The sequence below is a fragment of the Saimiri boliviensis genome, chromosome 2 (genome assembly GCF_048565385.1).
Source record: "Saimiri boliviensis isolate mSaiBol1 chromosome 2, mSaiBol1.pri, whole genome shotgun sequence".
Lineage (NCBI taxonomy): Eukaryota > Metazoa > Chordata > Mammalia > Primates > Cebidae > Saimiri > Saimiri boliviensis.
In genome coordinates this window covers 145,862,433-145,882,788 of record NC_133450.1, presented here as the reverse complement: position 1 = coordinate 145,882,788, position 20,356 = coordinate 145,862,433, and the positions used below count along the sequence as shown (strand labels likewise).

Here is a 20,356-nt window from a genome sequence, read left to right as displayed (position 1 = left end):
GGCAGGCACCTGTAATCCCAGCTACTCGGGAGGCTGAGGCAGGAGAATCACTTGAACCCAAGAGTTGGAGGTTGCAGTGAGCCAAGATCGTGCCACTGCACTCCAACCTCGGTGAGAGAGTGAGACTCTGTCAAAGAAAGAAAGAAAGAGAGAGAGAGAGAGAGAGAGAGAGAGAGAGAAAGGAAGGAAAGAAAAGAGAGAAAAAGAAAGAAAAGAGAGAGAAAGAGAAAGAAAGAGGAAGGAAGGAGAGAGAAAGAAAAAGCAAGCAAGATGTTAGATGAATGTGTTCAGTACAAAGGAACACCCTCAGGGGAGGATGGCCCGTCATCTGATGTGAGACTGTATAGCTGGCATTCTTTGGCGAATTTACCAAGACCCAAACTCAGAAATTTAGTTAATATTTCATTGGAGGACTTCAACTCCACTTCCACTTAATCAAGCTCTGAAGCCTGATGTGTAAAACCAAACCATGGGAAACACCAGTGTGATGTAGACAAGGTGACGCACTGAGTGACTAGCCTAAGTTCCACATGGGTGACCTATACAGGAAGCCAAGTTAGAGCCCAAAGGTTGTTCGATGAATGTGGACCCAGAGCTGGGGGAGTCAGATGTTGTGCATGTTTAAGGAACTCTTCCAGATATTCCTCATTGCTATAACGACTGAGCTGTGATTCCTTCTAGGATTTTACTTAGTTATGGTAATACTGTGCTATCAGTAAAGCCTAGGTAAGCATCAGTCTCTCTAGGGGGACTTTGCCTTACTCTGAATACTCATCATAGAAATCATTTTGTAGTTTAATTCTCAGAGAATAATCTTTTTCTTTTGGCATTCAAATCTGTAGAGCTGCATTTCTCAAATAATCTGTAGTGAAGGACCATGCTTTTTTGTCGTTTTTTAAAATATTGTAAATTGATAATTTATAATTGTGTATATTTATGGGTACAAAGTTGTGATTTATGAATACAATGTGAAATAAGTCAATCAAGCTAATTAACATATCTATCACCTCAAATATGTAACTTTTTTGTGGTGAGAACGTTTGAGATTTATTCTCAGCAGTTTTGAAATTTGCAATACTCTATTATTAGCTATATTCACCAAGCCACAGAGTGGAAAAAAGAGAAACACACACTCCTTCTGTCTAACTGAGATTCTGTGTGCCCCTGGATTATCATCTCCCCATTCCCACCTATTTCCCCAGCCTCTGGTGGCCACCATTCTACTCGACTTCTATGAGCTCAATTGATTTAGATTTCACAAAAAAGTAAGAACATTTGGTACTGTATTTGCCTTTCTGTGCTTGGCTTATTTCACTTAGCATAATGTTCTTCGATTTCATTCATGTTGTCACAAATGACAGAATTTCTTTCCTTTTTCAGGCTGGGCACTATTCCATTGTAGATATATAATACAATTTCTTTATCCATTTATCTGTTGATGGACATTTGGGATGTTTTCACGACGTGGGTATTGTGAGAAGTGTTGTAATGAATTTTGACTAACTGATTTCAAATCTTTTGGGTAAATATCCACAAGTCGGATTGCTGGATCATATGATAATTCTGTTTTTAGGTTTTTGTTTTGTTTTGTTTTGAGACAGAGTCTTGTTCTGTTGCCCAGGCTGGAGTGCAGTGGCATGATCTCAGCTCACTGCAACCTCTGCCCCTGGGGTTCAAGCGATTCTCTTGCCTCAGCCTCTTGAGTAGCTGGGACTACAGGCATGTACCACCATACTTGGCTAATTTTTTTTGTATTTTTAGTGGAAATGGGGTTTCACCATGTTGGCCAGACTGGTCTCGAACTCCTGACCTCAGGTGATCTGCCCACCTTGGCCTCCCAAAGTGCTGGTATTACAGGCATGAGCCACCACATCCGGTTATTTTTAGTTTTTTTGACGAACCTCCAAACAATTTTCTGCAACAGCTGTACTGACTTACATCCCCACCAACAGTGTACGGGGTATCCTTTTCTCCAAATCCTTGCCAACACTTGTTATCTTTAATCTTCTTGTTAATACCCAGTCTGAGAGGCGTGAGCTGATATCTCATTGTGGTTTTAATTTGCACTTCCCTAATGATTAGTAATGTTGAGCATTCTTTTCATATATCTGGTGGCCATTTGTCTTCTTTTGAGAAATGTGTCTATTAAAGTTCTTTGCCCATGTTTAATTGAATTTTTTTTTGTTTTCTTGCTATTGAATTGTATGAGCTCCTTACATATTTTGGATATTACCCCTTACTGGATGTGTGGCTGGCAAATATTTTCTCCCAATCTGTAGATTGTCTCTGGACACTATTAGTTGCTTCCTTTGCTGTGCTGCCACTTCTTTTTCGTTTGTTTTTGTTCTTTTTTTCCTTTTTTTCATTTCAATAGGTAACAGAACAGAGCGAGTCACCTTGTCTACATCACACTGGTATTTCCCGTGGTTTGGTTTTACACATCAGGCTTCAGAGCTTGACTAAGTAGAAGTGGTGATGAAGTCTCCCACCAAAATGTTGACAAGTTTCTGAGTGTGGGTCTTCATAAATTTGCCAAAGAATGCCAGCTATACGGTCTCATGTGAGATGACTGGCCGTCCTCCCCTGAGGGTAGTCCTCTGCACTGAACACATTCATCTGACATTTCCACAGGTGAACAGAATCTCAATCATGAAGAGTCTTGGATCCTAAGTCTTGGGAAAAGGTGGTGTTTGGTTACACAAGTAAGTTCTTTAGTGGCGATTTCTGAAATGTTGGTGCACACATCACCCAGACACACTGTACCCAGTGTGTAGACTTTTATCCCTCACCCCGCTCCCACCCTTTCCCTGTATCATTCTTTTTTTTTTTTTTTTTGAGATGGAGTCTTGCTCTGTCAGCAGGTTGGAGTGGAGTGGCTCAATCTCGGCTCCCTGCAACCTCCAACTCCCTGGTTCAAGTGATTCTCCTGCTTCAGGTTCCTGAGTATCTGGGGTTACAGACACGCACCATCATGCGTAGCTATTTTTTTTTTTTTTTTTTTGGAAATAGAGTCTCCCTCTGTCACCTAGGCTGGAGTGCAATGACATGATCTTGGCTCACTGCAACTTCCGCCTCCAGGGTTCAAGAGATTCTCCTGCCTCAGCCTCCTGAGTAGCTAGAGCTACAGGTGCACGCCACCACACCCAGCTAGTTTTTGTATTTTTAGTAGAATTGGGGTTTCATCATGTTGGCCAGGCTGGTCTCGAACTCCTAACCTGTGATCACCTGCCTCTGACTCCCAAAATGCTAGGATTACAGGCATGAGCCACCGTGCCTGGGCCATTGCCTTAGCTTAGCTCCAACTTATGAGTGAGAACATATGTTTGGTTTCCCATTCCTCAGTCACTTCACTTAGAATAATAGTCTCCAGTGCTGCAGTGTCTTCGTTTGATGTACCTCGTTCATCTAGTTTTGCTTTTGTTACCTGAGCTTTGGGATCCAATCCAAAAAAATCATTGCCCATATCACTGTCATGGAGTTTTCCCCTAGCTGTTTTACACCTTCTGTCTTATGTTTAAATCTTTAATCCATTTTGGGTTTTTTGTACATGGTGTGAGATAAGGATCCAATTTCATTCTTCCGTATGTGGATATCCAGTTTTTCACCACCATTTGTTGAACAGCCTACCCTGTTGTTATTGCATATCCTTGACATGCTTGTTAAAAATCCCAGTGCATTGTGGACTGATATTTTTGTTAACTACAATAAAAATGTCACACCTATATTAATCTGCTATGAAAGTTTCTTAATTTAATTTCTATACATATCTTTCTCAGATTTCTACCAGACAGGTGAAGGACTACCGCAAGTCTTTGAGGAGCTTGCCCCAAAATCCATACTTGGTTGAATTTTAAACTTCTTTTTGCAAAAAGTAATGCTCAGGTTTCTTTTTATTTTCTAAACCTACATTGGGACATTCCTCCTTCTCCTTTAAGCCTGAGGCTCCTTCTCCTTAATCTTCATTTCTGGAAATGCTGGCAGGCTTTTGAGGGCTAACTCCATTGATGATTCAGCTGATAGTAATTTCTCTTCTTCAGACTAAAGTAGCACTTTGTGTCTTCCGTACTATACAACACAGGGTCTTAGTTTAGGCTACCCCAGGAGCAGACTCTGAGTCAGGGATGCAAAGGCAAAGAGTCTATGTAGGAGATGAACTACGGAAATACTGGTAGAAGAGTAGGGAAGGCACGGTGAAAAAAAGGAAGGGAAAGCAGCCAATACAGTGCTCATTGTTTTCTAAGTTACCACTGCGGGCATTGAGAGCTTGATCAGGTTGAGTAACTCAAGAAGCCAGGATAAATCCTAAGTGTTATCCTACCAGAGAAGCAAGGGATCTAGAGGATTTATTAGAGGTGAGAGCAATGTAATTCCCTAATGTGCTGGCTTGACAAAGTGTTCAATGTGCTCTCTAGCAAAGAAGTGCAAGTCCTGGCAGTTGAAGATATCCATGAGGAGATATACATAGGACATGCACAGCAAAGGCAACACCTCTGACTTAAATTACGGTTATTGGAGTGTAGACTGAGGTTGGGGGCCATGAACTGTCCTAATTTTACATAAGGCATTTGATAAATATGTTTCTAGAATGGATATAAACTTGAACAGTGTTCATACATGCAATTTTCTTACTAGAAAGTAGGTCGGACACCAGCCTTCACATTTCAGAATGTTAGTAAATAGATGAATTCTTACTATTTTCTTTTATTGAAGTAAGGGTTTTTCTTTCTTGCAATAAAACACAAGTAGGTCACTAAACTGTGTACTTCCAGGTTGATAAACTCTCTGAACACTAAGTCCTTTCAGGTGCAGGTGAAATGCCACTGTTCAAGCTCAAGCAGTGCTTCTCAAACTTTAACATGCACACAAAGCAAGGAAGCATCAGTAAAAATGCAGATTCGGGTCCAGTAGATCTGGGGTAGGGCCCATGATTCTTCTTTTCTATGCCGCTCTCTGATCCTCAGAGCATACTTTGAATCACAAAGGCATAGGTCATCGAATTAACTGTGTTATTCCCTGGGTTACTGGTCCATTGAATGTCTTTGCTATACAACATTCCGAAAGTCTTCAATTCCACTTCCACTACGGTGCTGGAGCCAGCTTATTATACTGGCTCCCAGGAGCAAGTTAAATTTTCAGGAATTTGACAAGTCAATTTTTAGCTTGAAATCAGCTATGGTGAGAGTACTTACAAAGTATGAGTCAGCAAATGCTACACACAAGTCAGAGTTTGTGTTTTCCGGAGAGCTGGTTGACCAGTATATGCCTCCTTGTTGCTTCCAACCCTGAATACTACTCTGTCCCATCAGGCATGCACCCAGAAGACTATGAAGAACCTTTAGTCCTTTGGTCCTTACGGGGTGTTGTTGGAGTGGAGGGTGCTACAGAAGGTAAGAAGACAAGAATCTCTGAGTAGAAATCAAGGAAGAAATACGGACATAGGTAATTGTTGCTGTTATTATTGTAAGTTAATTCGTTCTTGAGAATTTATTTATTTATTTTTATTTTTATTTTTTTGAGACAGAGTCTCACTCTGATGCCCAGGCTGGAGTGCAATGGCGGTATCTCAGCTCACTGCTACCTCTGCCTCCTGGTTTCAAGCAATTCTCCTGTCTCAGCCTCCCGAGTAGCTAAGACTACAAGCATGCACCACCACCCTGGGCTGATTTCTGTAATTTTAGTAGAGATGGGGTTTTGACATATTGGCCAGGCTGGTGTCAAACTCCTGACCTTAGGAGATCCACTCGCCTAAACCTCCCAAAGTGCTGGCATTACAGGAGTGAGCCACTGCTCCTGGCCTGAGAATTTAGTCTATGAAAATATTTTAACAGAGCAAAACTGTCTATTACAATATTATCTCTGAAACTAGAAAAAATGAAGCCTGGGCACAATGGCTCATGCTTGTAATCCCACTACTCTGGGAGGTTGAGGTGGGTAGATCACAAGGTCAAGAGATGGAGACCATCCTGGCCAACCTGGTGTAACCCTGCCTCTACTAAAAATACAAAAATTAGCTGGGTGTGGTGGCACATGCCTATAGTCCCAGCTACTTGGGAGGCTGAGGCAGGAGAATCGCTTGAACACAGGAGGCAGAGGTTGCAGTGAGCTGAGATTGTACCACTACACTCCAGCCTGGCGACAGAACGAGACTCCGTCTCAAACAAAAAAAAAAAAAAAGAAAGAAAGTAAAAAAAATGAAAAATTATGTATCCATTAAACAAGATTATTACTAAGCCTATATAAATGTATAAGATGTTTATAGATAATGATAAGTGGAAAAAAGCCAAATACAAATAAGATGGTTGTTATTTATGTAATTTGTTGTTTCAACTATGTAGAAACATGGATGCATATAACAAACAGGAATGAAATACAAACAAACAAAATCCTTGCATTATAGTTCTAGTATTAGAGGACATTTTAAAAAAATAGTGTAGCCTATGAAAAATAAAACATAAAACATTTTAATTTGTCTCATTATATTTATTTTCAATATTTTTTTTAAAGTACATCAAAAGTAAAAACAGGAGTCAGATGTGATGGCTCAGACTTGTAATCCTGGCACTTTGGGAGGCCAAAGCAGGAAGACTGCTTAAGCCCAGGAGTTTGAGACCAGATTGGGCAATATAGCAAGACCCTGTTTTCACAAAAAAAATTTAAAATTAGCCTGCTTGGTGGTTCACACTTGTAGTCCTAGTTATTTGGGAGGCTAAGTTGGGAGGACCACTTGAGCCTAGGACATCAAGGCTATAGAGAGTCAAAATTGTGTCTCTGCCTCCAGCCTGGGCAACAGAGCAAGACCCTATCTCAAATAAATAAATAAATAAATAAATAAATAAATAAATAAAAGTAAGGCTAGCCAAGCAAAATCTGGAGAAATATGAATAACAGTTAACATTTCTATGTGTTACATGTGAAAAGCACTAGTCTATGTTCTTTGTGAGAATTAGCTCAGTTAATTCCCACAACAATCCATGATTGCGGAGCCCTTCTTACTGCCATTTTGCAGGTGAGAAAATGGAGGCACACAGAAGACTGCAATTTTCCTCAGGGTATACCGCTGGTGAAACACATAGCTGGTTTCAAACCTGACTCTTGAGCTCTGTAAATTCTTGAATCTTCATAAAATAGTTTTTGCAAAGTTCTTTCTGTCTTTCTTTATTTTTTTGAGACAGGGTCTCACGCTATTGCCCAGACTGGAATGTAGTGGCATGATCACGGCTCACTGTAGCCTTAACCTCCTGGGCTCAAGTGATCTTCCTGCCTCAACTTCCCAAGTAGCTGAGACCACAGGTGTGTGTCACCATGCCTGGCTAAATTTTTTTTTTTTTTCAGAGATAGGGGTCTCCCTATGTTGCCCAGGCTGATCTCCGATTCTTGGGTTCAAGTAATCTTCCCACTTCAGCCTCGCAAAGTGCTGGAATTACAAGTATGAACCATCATATCTGGCCAGTTATTTCAGAAGCAAAAATCCTATCTGGAGCAAGAAAGGTTCAGCCATAATTGTTTGTTTGTTTTAAAGAAATTAACTTTGACCTGTGAGAGAAAAGTATAAAACTAAAGGCAATTTCTAAAAGACTCAACAGTCACTCTGCAGAAATAATAAGCTCATTGCCTACTGAGGTAAGAAGAGGCGTCCCCAATCTTCTAGGCAAAGATGAGCTGCAATCAGGTTCTAGGTAATCTTCTAGACTTCTCCACTTCATATTTCTTCCCAGGAGCCAGAAGATAGGTTGCAGGGTTTAAACACAGGATGTTGGCAAGTATCCAGCCTGTCTTTCCTCATGCTCTTCATCTGCTGATTGGGATGACTAGTATATTAACCCTATTGCCTTCAATTGCCTAAGAGAGCAATATACGATGGCTATTCATTTAACAAATGTCCTAAAATCCCAAAGTATGGGAATTCTTAGAAAATGTATGATATTGATATAAATATGCATAGGTCAGGTTTGGTGGTTTACGCCTGTAATCCCAACACTTTGGGAGGCTGAGGCAGGTGGATCACTTCAGGTCAGGAGTTCGAGACCAGCCTGACTAACATGAAGAAACTCCGTCTCTACTAAAAATACAAAAATTGGCTGAGCATGGTGACATGTGCCTGTAATCCCAGCTACTTGGAAGACTGAGGCAGGAGAATCGCTTGAACCCAGTAGGGGGAGGTTGCAGTGAGCTGAGATTACACCACTGCACTCCAGCCTGGGCAACAGAGTGAGACTGTCTCAAAAAAAAAAAAGTAATAAATAAATATATATAAATATAAAGTGTAATCCTTTCATACACAGCTTAACAAGAAATTTTATTTAGTGAAATACCAAATTATACTGTGATTAGCACAGAATAGCAATTGTCCTGTTGAATATAGTGGACATAATTCCTAGCCTTTTTTCTTTAAAAATGTAACATGTTGGCCAGGCGCGATGGTTCACGCCTGTAATCCCAGCACTTTGGAAGGCCGAGGTGGGCAGATCACGAGGTCAGGAGTTCAAAACCAGCCTGGCCAATATGGTGAAACCCCATCCCTACTAAAAAATACAGAAATTAGACGGATGTGGTGGCACATGCCTGGAGTCCCAGCAACTCGGGAGGCTGAGGCAGGAGAATCACTTGAACCTGGGAGGCGGAGGTTGCAGTGAGTCGAGATTGTGCCACTGCACTCCAGCCTGGGCTACAGAGTGAGACTCCATCTAAAAACAAAAAAAGTAACATACTGATTATACCGCTGGATGAGTAAATAAATTACTTTGTGCTAACATAGTATGAAATGAATTAGAAAATATTTTAATTGTATTACTTTCATTTTAACATCCAATGAGTTCTTTGCCCTTAGAGTCCATATCTGATTTCACAAATAACCACAAAATTGGAACAAAAAGTAATATTATTACCATAAAGTTGTATTTAAGCATTACAAAATAGTTTTGCAACTGTCTGGGTGTATTTTTCTGTCAGCTGCTTTACAAATTCAAGCTAAAAACAGTTTAACTGCATTCAAGTTGGTTTTTTCAAACAACCTTTTAGGTTTAAGAGCTATTCAGCAGAATTGACCATCTTTTTAACTCTCCAGTTTCAAAATGCAAATAAATGGTCCTCTAGGTGCTCCCTACGTATTGTTACAAAACCTACATCCTTTTCACCCTTTTTATATCCCTTTTACGGCTATTAATTTTTAATTCTGCAGACACAGTCACTGTGTTTCTGGTTCTCTAGTGGGAGATAAATGTGATTTAGATCCAGTTTTATGTATGCCTGGGGTTGATGGTTCTGATTGTATCTATTTCCCGAGAGAAAAATTGCTGGTCCCCACAAGTCTTTCCTTGCTGGTCATAAAACAAATATTAAATAATGGCAATAAGCTATGAACCTTCTACAGTGCTCCAATGTTTAATTAAATGATTGCTGGTGAAAATAGCTGGTTGTATAGAGAATTCACATGATTTACCTTATGTGTAGACCATACACATTTCTCAGGCCCTTGAGACCTCCTAGAGCATGTACAGAATATCAACAATTATTTCTTGAGCCATATTTTTATAACTTATAGCCCTCTGGTATGTGATGGGAGCACAGGGGCTACCCAAGTTGTGTTCTCTCAAAACTGGATTTCTGATTCCGAAACAGAACTGTTTTTTGACACTTAAAATAAACAAACTCTATAAATCTGTTAAATTTAATATTTTATTCACCCCTCCTCCCACTGGCTATTTAATGTGAGGTTTGTAGAGAAGTAAAAAATTTTTAAAACTTTCAGCTCTTGCTTCCATTGCTTTTAGCAAAGAATCTACAGAAAAGAGCTAGAATAGTTTTAAAATGCAAGCCTTGATGACATTCTGGAACTCATCTAAGTATACAGTATACTCTATCTTTTTTTATTCTTTTCTTTTTTGAGATGGTATCTTGCTCTGTCACCAGGCTAGAGTGCAGTGGCACGATCTTGGCTCTTTGCAACCTTTGCCTCCAGGGTTCAAGCGATTCTCCTGCCTCAGCCTCCCAAGTAGCTGGGATTACAGGCATGCACCACCACACCCAACAATTTTTGTGTTTTTAGTAGAGATGGGGTTTCACCATGTTGCCCAGGATGGCCTGGATCTCTTGACCTCGAGATCTGCCTGCCTCGGCCTCCCAAAGTGCTGGGATTACAGGCAGGAGCCACCGTGCCTGGCCGTAAGTATACTCCAACTAATCACTGAAATTTTGTTTACTGGAGTATAATCCACTCAGTGCTGTTTTTGTCAGTCTTCCACAGATCACAGGATCTGTCCTAAAAGGCTCCAGGGAGAGATTTTTATGTAGGGCTTAGGATCAAATTACGTGTGTGCACATGCATAACCACAGAGTGGTCTCCTCCTATCCCCACCGCCCCCCACCCCCGACACACATATTAAGTCAAAATAGTTATTTTCTACTTTTTTGCATATCTTTTAAAAACAGGTTTTGGAAGCCCCTGCACGTGTCCCCCATTCATCTCAAATCCTCAAAATTTATTTATTCTCCCAAAATCATATAAAATTTTCTTCTTTCTAGGGGTAAAAATATTCATAAACATCAATAAATATTTAAAAAATAAGCCAGAGCTGAGTGGTATCCTTTCACTGGGGATTGCTTTACTGATTGCTACAAAGCTGTGACTCATTCAGCTGATCCAAATATGCACTTAATTTCTGTCTATATAAATTATATGCAGATACAATTTATATCTGACTATATATAACATAGAATTTATCTATATATAATACCTATCTACATCTATCTATATGTAATTTATACATAATTTATAACTATACAACATTAACCAGATTTTGGTAATGAACAGCATTCAGAAGCAGAGGCCTTTCAGGTACATTCAAATAAATGATTTGCAAAGAATCATCAAAAATTGATCTCCTGTTTAGAGCTGCACATCATTAAATAAATGTGGGATTCAGTCATAAAAGGAAAAAAAATATGCCTTGACTAGCTATGTTTCATCTTCTAAAACAGAAAGAGAAAGAGAGAAAAGGAAGGAATGAAAGAAGGAAATAAGAGTTTTTTTAAAGCTGTAAAATGTTGTGAGGAGGTAGAAGAGAGTGGGATTGGAGGGTTGTGGGGTGGAGAAGGATTGGTCCTGCCCATCTTATTTCCATTTACTGTCTGTGTCGCCTTGGGAGAATCAGTTCATTTTCCTGAACACCAGTTTACTCCACAGAAAACAGGAATTATAATGCTCATCTTACAGGGAACAGAAAGAAATTTACTCATAAGAGCTTTGGAAACCATGAACTCACACAGGTTAATTCAATGTGTGAATTCAACTTCTGTTTCTATTTCATCCCTTGGGTGAAACAGGAAAAGCTTTATTTTCTCACTTTAGTTGGATTCTATTTGTGACACGATGGTCTTAAATCATGTCTTAAAGAGATGATGGCTTTGAGTATTAGTCAAGTCTATACACGAGTGGTTTTGAAACTTTAGTGTCCATACAAATCACCGGGCATCTTGTTAAAATGCAGGTCTGGTGTGGAGCTTGAGATTCTGCGTGCCTAACCAGCTCCCAGGTAAGGCCAAAGCTTGGTAACCTCGCCTGGTTTTTGACAATATGAAGGGCTGCTTCACCACTTTCACACGCTGAGCACACATTATTTATTGGATCACAGCGCAGAGTTGTAAGTGCTGCTGTTGATGTCATTCGAGTTTTTTTCATGGTAATGAATTTGTCCTCTGGGAATGATTGCAGCCAACAGAGAGGACTGTAAACTGAATGACAGGGTGAGGCAAGTAGGGAAGAGAGTGATCCCTGGAAGAATCTGCTGCTTCTCCTCCTCTTTTGGCTGTCACTCATGATGAATGGCTCTATGCAGAAAGGTTGGACTCAACTGCAGTGGTGACTTGCAATTAAACTCCCCATACGTTCTTTGCTATGCCCTTCGTTAGCATACTGTCCATAATATGTACCACAATTACGGTCCATAATACATATCATACCAAGGTGGAGACAAACCCTCATTTTGGTAGACTGTTACACACACAAGTATCTATCTCTCTTATTAGGGAATTTAATTTTATACCTTGAAGCAGAAGTTTTGGCTTCATAACATCAAGATGAAGCAATAATAAGAAATACAAAGGACAGATTACAATGAATAGTAAGGAGGCAAGCCATCTTCACTAAAAGACACATGGACACCATAGTCTCCACTTTTTTTTTTTTTTTTTTTTTTTTTTGAGACAGAACCTTGCTCTGTCACCAGGCTGGAGTGCAATGGCTCTACCTCGGCTCACTGCAACATCCTTCTCCCAGGTTCAAGCAATTCTCCTGCCTCAGCTTCCCAAGTAGCTGGGACTACAGGCACATGCCACCACTCCCAGGTAATTTTTGTGTTTTTAGTAGAGACGGGGTTTCACCGTATTGGACAGGATGGTCTCGATCTTATCGTGGTCTGCCCACCTCAGCCTCCCAAAGTGCTGCTTTATAGGCGTGAGCCATCATACCCAGCAAGTCTTTTTAAAATCAAGCCATTCATCCAACAAATATTTATTGAATCCCTACAGCAGGCCAGATATCATTCTGGGATCTAAAATAAAGGATTGAAAGAAACAACTTCTCTGCTCTGGCAGAGCTTACAGTTTATATAAATAAGCAAATATAGAACATACTAGTTAAGGATAAGTAAAGAAAAAAAGATAAAGCAAAGTAAGGAAGAAAGGAAAAGCATATTTGGGAGTTTAATCTTATATGGGGAGAAGATGGTAGTGATAAGGGGGCAGAGAAGACTTCAAGGAAGTGAGATCAAGAGAAATGGATGGGCCAGGCATGCTTGCTCAGGCCTGTAATTCTAGAACTTTGGGAGGCCAAGGCCAGAGATTGCTTGAGGCCAGGAGTTTGAGACCGATCTGAGGAACATAATGAAACCCCATCTCTACAAAAAATTTTTACAAGTAGCCAGGTATGATGGTGTGCAATGGTAGTCCCAAATACTCAGGAGGCAGAGGTGGGAGGATCACTTGAGCCCAGGAGGTTGAGGCTACAGTGAGCCATAATTGTGCCACTGCACTCCAGCCTGGGCAACAGAAACAGACCCTGTCTTAAAAAAAGAAAGATATATGGATATACAATTAAAGAGATAATCAGGCAGAGAAAAAGAAGAATCAATAATTCCAGGGCTTTTTTCTTTAAGCAACTGTAAAAACCAGGTTATCATTTTAATAAGGACCTTATGTATACAAAAATGAACCAGTGTTAAAATATTCTGGGCAATATTTTTCTCTATTTAATTTTGAATTCAATTTTATAATGATAGGGAAAAAAGAGAAAAAGAAAATGGACATATTGGACATGAAAATTCATAAGCAATCCTCTTTAAAATAAATGCAAATAATTTTTTAAAGCTAGAGAATAAAGTTTTATATAAGTTACTTTGTATACAACTGACAATTACCCCCCACCCCCGCCTTTTTTCTCTAAGATGGAGTCTCTGGCACCTAGGCTGGAATCCAGCAGCATGACCTCACCTCACTGCAACCTCTCAACCTCTGCCTCTCAGGTTCAAGCAATTCTCCTGGCTCAGCCTCCAAAGTTGCCACCATACCCAGCTAATTTGTTTTGTTTTGTTTAGTATTTTTAGTAGAGATGGCGTTTCACCATCTTGGCCAGGCTGGTCTCAAACTCCTGATCTCAAGTGATCCACCCAGCTTGGCCTCCCAAAATGCTGGGATTACAAGTGTTAAGTCACTGCACCCAGCCTACCCTTTTTTAAATCTTTCATTTTTGTTTTGTCAGGATGGAGTCTTACTGTGCTGTCCAAGCTGGTCTTGAACTCCTGGGCTCAAGCAATCCTCCCACTACAGCCTCTTTACATGCCCAGTACAATTCCACTTTTAAATATACAAGTTTTTTTTTTTTTTAGTTCACCTAATTTGCATATAAATATTCTGATAATCTATTACATACATCTTTTTAAGAACTGTAATGCTATGTATTTATTTTAGAACATCTGTTAATGAGTGATATGGTTTGACTCTGGGTCCTCACCCAAATCTCATGTTGAATTGTAAAATTCGTATGTTGGAGGAGGAGCCTCGTAGGAGGTGACTGAATCATAGGGGCAGACTTCCCCCTTGCTGTTCTCATGATGGTGAATGAGTTCTTATGACACCTGGTTGTTTTAAAAGTGTATAACACTTCCCCTGTAAGATGTGCTGGCTTCCCCTTCACCTTCTGTCATGATTGTAAGCTTCCTGAGGCATCCCAGCCATGCCTCCAGTACAGCCTACAGAACTATGAGTCAATTACACCTCTTTTCTTTTCTTTTCTTCTTATTATTTTTATTGCATTTTAGGTTTTGGGGTACATGTGAAGAACATGCAAGATTGTTGCATAGGTACACACATGGCAGTGTGATTTGCTGCCTTCCTCCCCTTCACCTATATCTGGCATTTCTCCCCATGCTCTCTCTCCCCAGCTCCCCACTCGGCTCTGTCCCTCCCCTATTTTCCCCCAACAAACCCCAGTGTGTAGTGCTCCCCTCCCTGTGTCCATGTGTTCTCATTGTTCAACACCTGCCTATGAGTGAGAACATGCGGTGTAGGGACATAGATGAACCTGGAAACCATCATTCTCAGCAAACTGACACAAGAGCAGAAAATCAAACACCTCTTTTCTTTATAAATTACCCCGTCTCAGGTAGTTCTTTACAGTAGTATGAGAATGGATTAATACAATGAGCAATAACACAACAGCTCAAATCAACACATCAAGAAGTCAAAAACAAAAGATCATCTTAATAGATTTCAAAAAAGCTTCTGATAAAAATTCAACACCAGAAAACTTCTGCTTTCAGCAAGATGGGTAAACATACTTTTCATTATTCCTGTCACTAAGTAAAACTAAAAACTCTGGACATTATAGATACATATAGCTTTTTTATTTTTGAGACAGAGTCTTGCTGCATTGCCTAGGCTGTGGTGCAGTGGCACGATCTTGGCTCACTGCAACCTCCGCCTCCCAGGTTCAAGCAATTCTCCTGCCTCAGCCTCCCAAATAGCTGGGATTACAGGTGCCTGCCACAATGCCAGGCCAATTTTTGTATTTTTAGTAGAGATGAGGTTTTACCATGTTGGCCAGGTTGATCTCAAACTCCCGACCTCAGGTGATCCACCCACCTTGGCCTCCCAAAGTGTTGGGACAACAGGCATGAGCCACCACGCCCAGCCTACGACATTACATGTTAAATGAACATAAAAATACTCTGAAAGGTGGAGATAAGAATCCAGACTGGCTATGGATCTTGGGACCCAAGAAATGTTGTGGTGGTAAGTTTCCTGGGTTTTCTTTTTACTTCATACATTCTAGACTTAGGGCTGACGGAAACAGTAACCCCTGAAACACTAACGGACACAGACAAAAAAGAAGCCCATGAAATTTTGCTCTCTGTAACCAAAGGAACAAGAAAGGGCCAGCCTAGGAAAACAAAAAACTTTTAGCCAATAACCTACTTGCTCTACTCCCACTAAGCACCAAAGATAAGACTATGACCTCGTCCTGCCTCCACCAGTGAAGACTGTGGGAAGCCTAGATTTCCAGCCATCAGAGGCTGTACCAAGGGAGCTCAACACCACACCACACCATGATAGTATCAGAGAAGGCAAATAGGGAACTGGGACTTTCATCCCCACTGCTGGTAACAAGACTTTCCTCACACCTCTACCATGTCAGTGAAAACCAAATGGGGAACCTGGACTTGCACCTCCACACGGCAACAATAAGGAGCCCTTCCCCTCCCCAGGGTGATGGTGTCAGAAGGCAGTAGTGAAGACTCAGGGCTTTCTACAGTTGTGTCAGTGGAGACCATCTGGGAAGCTAGAATTCCCACTCCCAGTGGTAAAAGAACCTGTTTCAACTCAGGTATCAACAAAGGCTCAGTGGGAGAACTGGACTTCTACCTCCATTTGTCAATAATGGGGCAATATACCCCTCCAGTATACCAGAGTAATGTCAAAGAAAATCAGATAAAATAGTTTAAATAAGGTCCAGAGTCTCATAGCATAGTATGAAAATGTCTAGGTTTCAGCTGAAAATCACTCATAATACCAAGAACTAGGAAGAGCTCAAATTGTATGAAAAAAGACAGTGCTCTCTTCGGCAGCACATACACTTAAATTGGAAGAATACAGAGACAATTAGCATGGCCCTGCAAAAGGAAGACATGCAAATTCTAAAGCATTTCATATTTTATAATGCTTCCCAAGAAAATCATCCTTAAGGCACATAATTATCAGATTCTCCACAGTCAAAATGAAAGAAAAAAATGTTAAAAGCAGCTAGAGACAAAAGCCAGGTCACTTACAAAGGAAAGCCATCAGACTAATAGCAGACTTCTTAGCTGAAACCGTAAAATCCTGAAGAGATTGGGGGCCAATATTCAACGTTCTTAAAGAAAAAAAATTCCAAGCCAGAATTTCGTATCTGGCCAAACCAAGCCTCTTAAGCAAAGGAGAAGTAAAATGTGTTTCAGACAAGTAAGTGCCTTACAAGAGCTCCTGAAGGAAGCACTAAATACAGAAAGGAAAGGCCATTACCACCAACTACAAAAACACATTGAAGTACACAGACCAGTGACAATATAAAGCAACAACACATAAACAAGTCTTCATAATAACCAGCTAACATCATGATGACAGGATCAAATCCACACCTATCAATAATAACCTTATATATAAATGGGGCCAGGCACTGTGATTCACACCTGTAATCCCAACACTTTGGGAAGCCAAGATGGGTGGATCACCTGAGGTCAGGAGTTTGAAACCATCCTGGCCAACATGGAAAAACCTAGTTTCTACTAAAAATACAAAAATTAGCCGGACATTGTGGTGGGTGCCTGTTAATTTCAGCTACTCAGGAGGCTAAGGTAGGAGAATTGCTTGAACCTGGAAGGCAGAAGTTGCAGTGAGCCGAGATGTCACTACTACACTCCAGCCTGGGTGACAGAGTGAGACTCCATCTCAAAAAAAAAAAAAAAAAAAAAGTAAATGGACTACATGCCCCAATTAAAAGACACAGAGTGGCAAGCTGGATAAAGAACCAAGAACCATTGGTATACTGTCTTCAAAAGATTCATCTCACATGCAGTGACACACATAGGCTCAAAATGAAAGGATGGAGAAAAACCTACCAAGCAAATGGAAAACAGAAAAAAACAGCAGTTGCAATCCTAGTTTCTGACAAAACAGACTTTAGACCAAGAAAGATCAAAAAAGACAGAGAAAGGCATTGTATAATGGTAAAAGGTTCAATTCAACAAGAAGATCCAACTATCCTAAATATATACACACCAAACACCGGAGCACCCAGATTCATAAGGCAAGTTCTTAGAGAGCTTGGAAGAGACTTAGACTCCCACACGATAATAGTGAGAGACTTTAACACCTCACTGACAACATTACACAGGTCATTGAGATAGAAAATTAACAAAGATATTTAGGACCTGAACTCCCCTCTAGACCAAGTGGACTCGATAGACAACTACAGAACTCTTCACCCCTAAACAACAGAATATACATTCTTCCCATTGCCACATGGCATATACTCTAAAATTAATAACATAATTGGAAGCAGAACACTCCTTAGCAAATGCAAATGCACTGAAATTATAACAGTCTCTAGTGTCACAGTACAATCAAATTAGAAGTTAAAACTAAGAAATTACTCAAAACCATATGATCACATGGAAATTGAATAACTACTCTTGAATGACTTTTGTGTATATAGCAAAATTAAGGCAGAAATCAAGAAGTTCTTTGAAACTAATGAAAACAAAGATGTAACATACCAGTATTGCTGGGACACAGTTAAGGCAGTGTGAAGAGTGAAATTTATAGTACTAAATGCCCACATCAAAAAGATCTAACTTAGAAAGATCTCAAGTTAACAGCCTAACATCACAACTGAAAGGACTGAAAACCAAGAGAAAACCAATCCCAAAGCTGGCAGGACAAGAAATAATCAAAAGCAATGCTGAACTGAAGGAGCTTGAGACATGAAAAATCATTCAAAACATCAATGAATCCACGAGCTGGTTTTTTGAAAAAATTAGTAAAATAGATTGCTAGCTAGACTAATAAAGAAGAAAAAAGGAGAAGAGTCAAATAAACACAATCAGAAACAACAAGGGAGATATTACCACTGGCTCCACAGAAATACAAACAACCATCAGGTAATACTATGAACAACTCTATTCACATAAACTAGAAAATCTAGAAGAAATAGATAAATTTCTGGATATATACACCCACCCTAGAGTGAACCAGGAGGGAATTGAATCCCTGAACAAAACAATAATGAGCTCTGAAATTGAGGCAATAGTAAATAACCTACCAACCAAAAAAAGGCCAGGACAAGATGGATTTACAGGTGAATTCTACCAGATATATGAAGAGTTGGTACCATTTCTACTGAAACTATTCCAAAAAATTAAGGAGGAGAGCGTTCTCCTTAACTCATTCTATAAGGCCAGCATCATCCAGATACCAAAATATGGCAGAAATACAACCAAAAAAGAAAACTTTACACCAATATCCTTGGTGAACATCAGTGCAAAAATCCTCAACAAATACAGGCAAACTGAATCCAGCAGCACATCAAAAAGCTTATCCTCTACGATCAAGTTGGCTTTATCCCTAGGATTCAAGGTTGGTTCAACATATGCAAATCAATAAATGTGATTTATCACATAAATAGAACTAAAAACAAAACCCACACGATGATCTCAATAGATGCAGAAAATGCCTTGGATAAAATTTAATATCCATTCATGTTAAAAACTCTCCATAAACTAGGTATTGAAGGACAATACCTCAAACTAATAAAAGCTGCATATGAGAAACCCACAGCCAACATCATACTGAAAGGGCAAAAGCTGGAAGCATTCCTCTTGGAAACTGGCACAAGGGTGCCCTCTCTCACCACTCCTATTCAACATAGTATTGGAATTTCTGGCTGGGCAATCAGGCAAGAGAAAGCAATAAAGAACATGCAAATAGGAATTTCTATCCCTGTTTGCAGATGACATAATTCCGTATCTAGAAAATCCCTTAGTCTCAGCCCACAAGCTTCTTAAGCTGGTAAGTAACTTTAGCAGAGTGTCAGGATATAACATCAATGTGCAAAAATCATTAACACTCCTTTTTTTTTTTTTTTTTGAGACAGAGTCTCCTTCTGTTGCCCAGGCTGGAATTCAGTGATGCAATCTCAGCTCACTGCAACCTCCGTCTCCCTGGTTCCAGCGATTCTCCTGCCTCAGCCTCTCAGGTAGCTGGGACTACAGCTGTGTGCTACCACACCGGCTAATTCTGAATTTTTAGTAGAGAGGGAGTTTCACCATGTTGGCCAGGATGGTCTCAATATCCTGACCTCGTGATCTGCCCACCTCATCCTCCCAAAGTGCTGGGATAGTATGTGTGAACCACTGTCTCCAGCCCATGAGCCACTATGTCTGGCCTCACTTTTTCACTTAATATTCCTTGAGGATCTTCCCAAAGCACACATAAATCTACCTCATTCTTTCTAAGACTACATGGTTTGCTTATTCCATCACATAGTTAACCAAACGTCAACTGATGGACATCAGTTGTGTAATTTGTGATAAATTATATCATTGCGTAATTTGTGAGATGTGGAGTCATGATCAAAATAACAATAATAATAATAATACCTATAACTTTTTAGTTCTTACTACGTGCCAAGTTAGGGTTGCCAGATAAAATGCAAGATGCCAGTAAATGTTAATTTCATATGAGCATCAAATAATTTTTATTATATGCATGTCCTGTTATTTATCCAAAATTCAAATTTGCCTGGGTGTCCTGTATTTTTATTTGCTGAATCTACCAAGCTGTGCCAGGTTCTCTTTTAGAAACTTTACACGTATTATCTCATTTAATTTTTTTTTTTTTTTTTGAGACAGAGCTTTGCTCTTGTTGTTCAGGCTGGAGGGCAATGGTGCAATCTCGGCTCACTGCAACCTCTGCCTCCTGGGTTCAAGCAGTTCTCCTGCCTCAGCCTCCTAAGTAGCTGGAATTACAGACATGCACCACTACACCCCACACCCAGCTAATTTTTTTTTTTAATTTAGTAGAGATGGGGTTTCATCATGTTGGTCAGGCTAGTACCGAAATCCTGACCTCAGGTGACCCACCTGCTTCGACCTCCCAAAGTGCTGGATTACAGGCGTGAGGACTGCGCTAGGCCATCTCATTTAGTCTTCATAATTATCCCTCTAGGAAAGTAATAGTACCATCTTCATTTTACAGATGAAGAAACAAAGCTTTAAAAAGAGTAATTTGTGAGAAATAGAGTCAGATTTTTGAATCCAGGCAGTGTTGA

The 20,356-nt window shown here is 40.0% G+C and overlaps 1 protein-coding gene and 1 non-coding gene across 16 annotated transcripts in view; one reads left to right on the top strand and one right to left on the bottom strand.

Annotated features, from left to right (window-relative positions):
- PRUNE2 (prune homolog 2 with BCH domain) overlaps nt 1-20,356 on the bottom strand; it is a 537,643-nt gene that overhangs the window by 459,492 nt on the left and 57,795 nt on the right. The window lies entirely within an intron of this gene.
- Nucleotides 16,103-16,208, top strand: LOC120360727 (U6 spliceosomal RNA). The gene has a single exon (XR_005577157.1). It is a non-coding gene; the product is annotated as a U6 spliceosomal RNA (small nuclear RNA).